Genomic DNA, 8,877 nt, shown 5'->3' with positions numbered 1-8,877 from the left:
TTTGTGATATGACCGACAGGCTTATATAAAAATTTAGTAAAAATTCCTTGGAATATTTTTCTCAACCTAAGCGACACTTGATTCACCAGGTCACAGTATAGGCGTACTAACAAGCTTTAGAACTCCAGCAACAGGGCACTTCTGTCAAACTCTGGAAGTGAGAAACTGTATACCATGATCCCTGTATTTTCCACTAATGACCCTGTCTTGATAGGGACTGGTCAGAAATTACATTGATCAATGTACTAATAGTTACTAACCATTATATTAAAGCTCTATGGAGCATAGACTTGTACTTTCAAATTTTGGTTTAAAGAGAAATGCCAGTAGTTGCAGTAAACACTGATTTCATGAGAAAGTCTGTAAAACCAGGCTTAATTGTCAGAATATCATCGAGGATCTAGATCTGGTAGTTACATAAACTGAACTTTGTGAAATCTTGAAATCTACGCTGAAAAACGTTCACACTGAAGATCACCAACACACATAAGCGCATGTGGGACAGTGCATTCTTATTGCTCTGAATGTCGGCCCGACGCGTGACCCGAATCCGGTGCTTATTTGCTAATTTCTCAGCAATTACACAATTTCTTCCAGAATCCTTTGGCACATATTTTTCATTTATACAAACAGACACTTTGGTGGTCATTTCATTGGATTCTGTACCAACTCATTTTGATATTGTTACAACTGGCAATACCTTTAATAGTGACTGGTCAGAAATTGCATTGATCAATTTACTAATAGTTACTGACCATTATAGTAAAGCTTTATGGAATATAGACTTGTACATTCCAAATTTGGTTAGCCTTTCTGTTCACTGACCCAAAAACCTAAAACAACCTTTGATAGTGCTCTAGTTGCTTGAGATTACAAAAAGTGAATTTGTGAATCTTGTATATTTTTTCTCATTTGAGCTGGATAACTGGTCCCATTTAGCTCTTTGATCACAAATAAACCCAAAGATTTTTTTTTCCACATCTAAAGTTTTTCTTGTATGTGAAGATAGAAACATTAATAAATCCTACAAATAAATCTACAAGTTAAATTACACACATTTTGCAGCACTCACTGGAGTTCTTAGCTACATCCCGATGAGGCCTGGTGCTCTTGTGCTTGCTGCTCTGTTCACCGACAATTTAAGGGACACGCCCGGTCAGCTCACTACTCACAAGAGCTCTAGCAAATGAGGACAGCAGCTCCCCAACATGACGCCAATCAGACCAGTGAGTGATGACAAAACAACAATTAGATGTGAACAAAATAAAAAAATAGTTAATTTCTAATAAACCTAGTATGGTTTGAAAGGTATTGCTAATGAGCAGGTGACAATCAATAAATTTGGCACACATATCACCTAAGATGTCCTCTATAAGACTACATAATCCAATTTCTAAAATTGATATTTAATCAATAGCTAATTAATCATGCTAATTTATGCTACAATAAAAGATTTGTTCTCACATTAAATGGGGGCAAGTTTTGTGAAGAGACTGGGGAAGACTGATGGGAAGGACCTAAACATGTATTTCACCCCATTAATACTGATAGAGGGAATTTTCATCAAATTTTTGTAGGGGTGATTTGGAGCACGATGGACGAGTATACTAGTTTAAAATGGGCTCTTTGAAGAGAACATGTGATAGAGGTCATTCTAGATGTCAAAGTAAGGAATCTACTGGAGCTTGAAGAGATTGTATGCTGCTTTGCTAATATCTGTCTAGGAAGTCCAAAAATAATTAAATAAAATAATCTAAATGAGATGAAATTAATGCATGGAGAAGTTGTTGACATCCACTTTGACCAAAGGCTTTGCACATGAATCGATTACAATTTTCACAATTCATGCATCAACTTTTTGTAAAGGGGTTTAGTTTAATTCTTCTCATATTCTGCCCATAAACATGCAATTTGCTGCAAGTATACCTGGACCTATTATGTTGTTTTAAGTTGACAACATTACTAATTCCTATGAAAAAACACATTTCATTATGTATGCCAATGATAGTACTAAAATAATTTTGATACATAAAATGAAGACAAAATTATTAAATGATTTAATACAAACTTTAATTGTTGCTGATAGGCCTAATCAAATAGGTTGAAATTTAATAAAAGAAAATGCATAGTATTCTGTGCATTTGAAACACCCTTTATCTCTAATTTAGCAACTAATAAACTTTTATGAACTTTCTTCATGTAATTATTAATGGAAAATATCAATATACATGTAATATTTATGGAAGAATAAGGGCATTGTGTAAAAATTTCTGGGGTGGGGGTGCTGAACAATTCTACAAGTAGATCCACGGTAAAAAAAAAAAAGGAGATAAAACACAATCAGGAAAAACTCTGGAAAACCTTTGGAGCCACTTTTGCAGAATTGTCAACACAAAATAAATGCAAATACTAACTTCAAATTAAGAGAAATTTGCAACAAAGTTAATTAGAATAATATTCAGGCCTAATTACCACACCATCCTAATTCGAAGCCTCAAAAATAATTGTAAATAACCGAGTAATAATGCCCTACTTAGTAAAAGCATCCATCAATGAACAAATAATTCATATTCATTAAATTGTCAAATAGCTTGGACCTGCTGCTTGGATATACATAAAGTCATCATCAAATACATTAAAAATACACATTTTCTCACTTAAAAAAACCACAACAACATAAAAACACACAACAACATCAGAAAGAGAGACAATGCGAGTTTAGTCAATACTTGGCATCACATAAATACCAAGAACTTTTCACATCAGAGTCCCCTTGTAGAGGATGATTCCAAGATTGGTAACACGTCCTTGTCTCTGGTAGACTATCTCTATCAATTCTGCTTAGAAGATGGTGAGCATCAGATAGGGGTGAATCCATGTTGTACACTGAGTGGCATGACTGCGGGTGAAAAGTTAAAGAAAGAAAATGATATCATTCTCCCAACAGTTTCTTTTTCAAATACATTCATCTTAATACTTTGACATATACATAGGAAACAACTTAAAGTTTGCACTAGGAACAAGGTAGTTGGCGAACCACTAGTCTCGCCAGCTTTCACGATCAATATGCAATATGATCTTTTGAGATCATCCTCATAAACATGTATGCGTTATTACCCAAGGATCACTTGTACCCGGTGATCATAATCAATGCAGAAATAAAGAAATGAGAGCAAGTTGAACCAAAACTTCAACATATTTTTGTAACAGACTAAACATACCAACTGTCTTACAGTCTAACAGACTGGTCAACAGACCAACTGACTAACAGGAAAAATGATTACTAGGTCTCTGCCGAACTTTGTTCAGGCGAGACAAAATGTAATCCTGGGCACGTGTAATGTAAAGCTAAGTGATCGAATGTGGGGACTGATTCTACAATTCATTATATTAATCATAGTGTAAATCCTGTATAATGATTGGTTCAAGTAGCATCATGTGACCGAATATATTTCAACTATGATGTTGTGTGATGTCACACCTCAATATATTTTTTGATATCGAGGTCTGACATCATTTTTTCAGAAAACTGGACATTTAGGTTAACTCTCGGGCGCACCGGCCAGCGAGCTCCCTCTCCCGAGCAAATTCTGCAATGCGTCGGCTTACGGCACTCATCTGCGTTCCGCTGAGCACGGTGGCTCGGGGAAGTAAGTAATTCAAGGCAAGTAGCCGGACTTTGCAAGCTCAGCGCATAGATTTTGGTTATAAATTAAAAATAGTATATAAAACAGATATATCAGGCGTTTCATTCGAAATCATAGTGGGAATTATTAATCCTTGGTTGGACTGGCAAAACTACTATATTTCCCTCGGGCTTCGCCCCTCGGGAAAAAATAGTAATTGCCAGACCAACCTCGGATAAATAATTCCACTATACAGTGCGTCCCAGAAAAAATGAAACCGAGATTTAGCGATCATTTATGATAACTTAATCATAACTAAAATAGAAAAGATGACCTACCAATTTAAAGCTTAGAATCTCCTCTTTCATCTGATATTACTTAGATTATTTCTCATTCACGCATGAGTGAGCAAATACTTCCATTTGGCGGGGGTATCTGGGTTTCAAAAAGAAAACCACATCTTCGAAAAGTTCAATATCTCTTCTTCAATTTGATACCTAAATTACAGAAAATGGTCAAGAAATAACAAAGTTCTGGTCACTTGAAAAAAAGCTTGAATTTCAATAATTTCATAAAATGAAGAGGTTCTCCATGCTGGCTTTCAAACTCACTCGACACTCTGTTTTGTTGACGATCAGCCATGCATTAAATCTTTTGTTCACCAAGCGAAAGCTTCTGTGGGAAACCAGTGAAAACACGTTTGTCTCATGAAATTATGGAAATACAAGCCTTATTTAAAATGACCAGAACTTTTTTATTTCTTGACCATTTTCTGTAATTTAGGTACCAAATTAAAGAGCAGATATTGAACTTTTCGGAAATGTGGTTTTCTTTTTGAAACCCAGATACCCCCCGCCAAATGACTTTTTGGTATCCTTTCTTCAAATTGTTTTTGCTCAGTCATGCGTGAATAAGAAATAACCTAAGTAATATCAGATGAAAGAGGAGATTCTAAGCTTTAAATTGGTAGGTTATTTGTCTATTCTATTTATGATAAAGTTATGATAAATGATCGCTAAATCTCGGTTTCGTTTATTCTGGGACGCACTGTACTTTCTCAAAGCCTGATATATTTGTTTATAGTGTATCACCAATTGTAACAAAATATGTAATAAAAAAACCTGCCTAAGCAATACCATGGTAATGTAGTTCCCAATACATTTAGAAAATGAATCTTGCACGTCTTTACACCCAGTTTAACATTTGTTGCAACTTTCATGAGCACTGGCTAATATTGGGGAAGTAGTTTCATCCATGAGTGTTCCTAGATTTTTTGCAATATGTGATTTCCATGGCAACAAAATTCCTGACAAATGCAGAAAGTGTGTCTGGCACATCTTTGCCTCAAGACCCAGGTGTACATGTACACCAAATTTCATGAGCACACTTTATATGAAGGAGAAGTTCAATTGATATGTTTAACACATTATTTGTTGCAATATGCTGTTACCATGGCAATGCAATAGGTATTTCCAATCTTTGCCCCAAGACCAATGTGTGAGCCAAATTTCAAAAGAATTTGTTAAATACTAATCATGGAGTTCAAACCGCAAAATTTTATTATTATATTTTGTTCATGTAATAAGCCTTAAGGAACAACAATGCACACCAAGTTGCCTATATGGGGAATTTATCAAATACCCTCTTATAACGCATGCAGTTCATGCTTACTATGCACTTTAAAGTTAGTAAAATGCCCTTACACAGTGCGTCTCAAATAAAACATACTGAGAATTATTGATGATCTATCATAACTTGATCTCAAAGATGAATTATCATTGTAAAGCTTTAGATTCTTTTCTTTCATCTTTCATCCATGCATCAGTAAGCAAAATTTGAACAAATGATACCATGAAGTCACTGGTTGGATGGTATTTGAATTTTAAAAAGAAAATCAAATGACAACATAAGTCCAATATCTGCAGTCTGATTATCAAGGACAGCCTGGGCATGGTCAACAAAGACTAAGCGTGGATGATCGTCAACAAAAAGATATGTATAGAGCATCTTCATTTGCTAAAATCATTTAACTTCAAGCATTATTTCATTTTATCCTGATGCCAACTGAAACCAGATGGTTCCAGACCAAAAACCTATGGGAATTTCATCATCAAATTACAAACAGGTAACAGAAACAGAACTTATTCCTTGATCATTATTCTTTGATTGAGGTATCATATCCAAAGAGCAGATATTTGACTATCGAGACATCTGATTTTTGTTTTGAAGTTCAGATACCATCTGCCACATGGGTATCCTTCCTTCAGATTGTTTATGTGTTTACTCACTCATGTGTGAATGAGTAATCACCCAAGTTATATCAGATGAAACAGCAGACACTAAGCATGCTAACAATTCTTTTTTGTTCCCACATTATGTAGACAATAATCATAAATATGACGCAACTTACCACTGGTTGAGGTGGCACATTTCTATGCATTGTCCTGACTTTTGACCTAAATTTGTCGAGTTCATTTTCCACCAGAGAACAGATTCTTCATAATCTAGCTCCAAATTGCATGCTCCCAGTTGGAAAACTTCTGCCAGATGTACGTTTGATTCCAGGTCCTTGCTCTAATGAATGGCACTCTATGCTTGCTGGAGATAGGAAAAAAATTTAAGTATTGTAATTAGAATGATGAGCCAAAACTTATTTTAAGTCTATAGACTTTATTACATGTTCAGAGAACAGAAAATATAGTTCTATCGGTTTCTATGAAGGCTCTTACAGTAATATGTTCTCTTTTCAACCATTCTTGAAATTACATCATACCACTTTCTATTTTTCTTACTTTAATTAGCACCAGAGATAAAGCCTGAGTAATATGTAGTCTGCAATAGAATAGGCAACTAGACCATGCTTTATAAATCAGGGGAAACTTACATGACCCAAGAGCCCAAGAAAGCTTAAAAAGAGCATCTGAAGTTCCCATAGGCCTGTATTCTGAAGTCAGGTTTAACTTAGACCATAGTCTAACTCTGTGCTAAAATAACTAAATGCAAAACATGTTCAAAATTTTCCTTACATTGCATATTCCTTATGCTTACTGTGCTTTCATAACTTGTGAATGGTAAAGAAAGTTATCTTATTTATCTTTCCGAAACATGAGCTGATACATTTATATTATATTGTTAGAATGTCATGCCACTATTGGCTGTCCATAGTTAAACCACAACTTTCAACCAGAGTTTAAAATAAACCTGACTTCAGAGTATGGGCCTTAGGGTCCAATGTAAACTGTAATACAGTGCAGCAAAGTGTGGCTCAAAGAGAAGCCCTATAAACCGCTAATTTTCTGTTATAAATGCTATATTGCATCATCATAATATTCAAATAAATATGAAATTGAATAGCAAAACATATGTATTCTACATTACCCAAGAGAAGAAAAATGTCTCATTCTAACATCCAGAGCTTGCACAGCATCGTGTGGTATATTGACTACTTCTTCTTTCAAGGCAGACTCTAGCAGGGCCAAACTCACTTTGCCTTCAAACTTTTTGGAAGCTTTGAATATCCTGTCTTTCCCTTCTCCTGGTAAGGTCACTCAAGTTCCACCTGCTGCTAGTTCAGAGAGGCAACAATAATGAAGATTATTTTTTTTTCATTAAGTTTTTATTGATCGATAAAATGATTACACAAATATCAAAATACAATCGAAAATCAAAAACATAAAAAAAAACATTAACATAATCATAATGAATCAGAACAAAGCAGTATTACATGGAAATAAAGGAGCTCAGCTAGTAAACAAGTACATCTAATATACAAGCAGTTTCTTACACAAGTACACTGTACATCAGAACACATATTTCCACTTCCTAAAGTGAAGTGCAAGAGTACCTTTCTTTTTGGCAATGCGATATTCCTTTCCTTACAAGTTTTCAAATAGACTTTAAAACCCTGAAATGAAGGAATGTTATTTTTGAATTTACATAAGTAAATATATTTGAATATCAGGAAAATATAAGTGATAAATTTGTCATCTTTAACTCCAAAAATCTTTTCAAAGGGGGACGGATTAAAAACCTTCTTGGTATGTCGAGAAATTTCAAGAACCATTTCGTTCCAAATGATTTTCACAATGTCACAATCAATAAATACATGGATAATGGTTTCTGATCGAGAGTGACAGAATGTACAATTCGGAGAATCCTTCCTTTTAATTTTATGTAAGAAGTCGTTTAAGGAGATAGCTTTATGAAAGAGTTTAAAATAGAAAGAACGTATACGCGAGTGTATTGAACATTTAAAATTTCTCAAATGAATCTTATCCCACTCTTCAGAGTTTGGGGACAAAGACAGTTCTTCCCAGAAGTCAGTGTGTTTTGATGAAGATTATTTTTTCTGAATACAGCTAAACGAATGTAGTTACATAAAACAATTATTTCATTAAAAAGTGTTTAAAATCAAGATTTTATTTAATATATATTGAAGACCTAGATCTGGCACTTTTAGCCAAACCTACATGCAAATGTAACTTGTTGATATCCTGAAATCTGATTACATTTAAGATCACCAACACAGATATGTAGATGTGGGGCAGTGTATTATTACTTTTTGGAAAAAAGACCCCATCCTCTCACTGGATTGTCCAGCTTATTTTACTAATTTCTCAGTAATCAAACATTTCCTACCAGAGCTTTCTTCATTTTGGGCTCGTTGAGTGAAGGCTTCGCATCAATCGTTTTTTCCGCCACAACCACAGCTAACAGGAGACTTCTTCAGTCCGATGTTGAACACAAGCTTGAAATTCCTCGTCCCTTCCACTCCTCGAATCCTTAACGGCTTCAACTTCATGGTGAAACCTGCTGAGGTGGATGGCTCGAAGGGCAGAGATTGGTGCCCCTAGAGCAGGCCTGGTAGGGGCTTGCGAACTTGCAGGCGGTGCGGTGGAGTGGATACAGGGGATATGCTCCGAGAGGCATGGCTCAGAGGGATGTGGTTCTCAAAATAGTCCAACCAGGTCAACGAGTAGCAAGGACTGGATCGCATAAATGTCTCAAGTTTCGGTGGAATTGTAATAAAATTGCTCTTGACCAACCAGTCATTTTCCGAGGCTAGAATGGTATGGGTCTCTTCCATAGTTCCATGTCAGGTTCCAGCTCTTTATGCAGAAATATTTTTTCTTCCTTTTGCAGTAAACTTGTCATTACTTTCATGGAGATGCTACCTGCAAACTCACTTTTGATGGCCGTCTCATTATCTACAAATATTAAAAGAAAAACATAGCGAAGAAGGAAAATCAAT

At 35.3% G+C, this 8,877-nt stretch overlaps 1 long non-coding RNA gene across 1 annotated transcript; it reads right to left on the bottom strand.

Moving 5' to 3' along the window:
• Positions 1–614: 614 nt before the first annotated feature.
• On the bottom strand, positions 615–8,306 carry LOC121418914. The gene is made up of 4 exons (XR_005970529.1): positions 8,265–8,306; positions 7,005–7,188; positions 6,037–6,224; positions 615–2,899 (listed from the first exon to the last, which is right to left on the bottom strand). It is a non-coding gene; the product is annotated as an uncharacterized LOC121418914 (long non-coding RNA).
• Positions 8,307–8,877: the final 571 nt, after the last annotated feature.

This window comes from Lytechinus variegatus, chromosome 1 (genome assembly GCF_018143015.1).
Source record: "Lytechinus variegatus isolate NC3 chromosome 1, Lvar_3.0, whole genome shotgun sequence".
Taxonomy (NCBI): domain Eukaryota; kingdom Metazoa; phylum Echinodermata; class Echinoidea; order Temnopleuroida; family Toxopneustidae; genus Lytechinus; species Lytechinus variegatus.
This window is presented reverse-complemented; position numbering and strand designations above follow the sequence as displayed.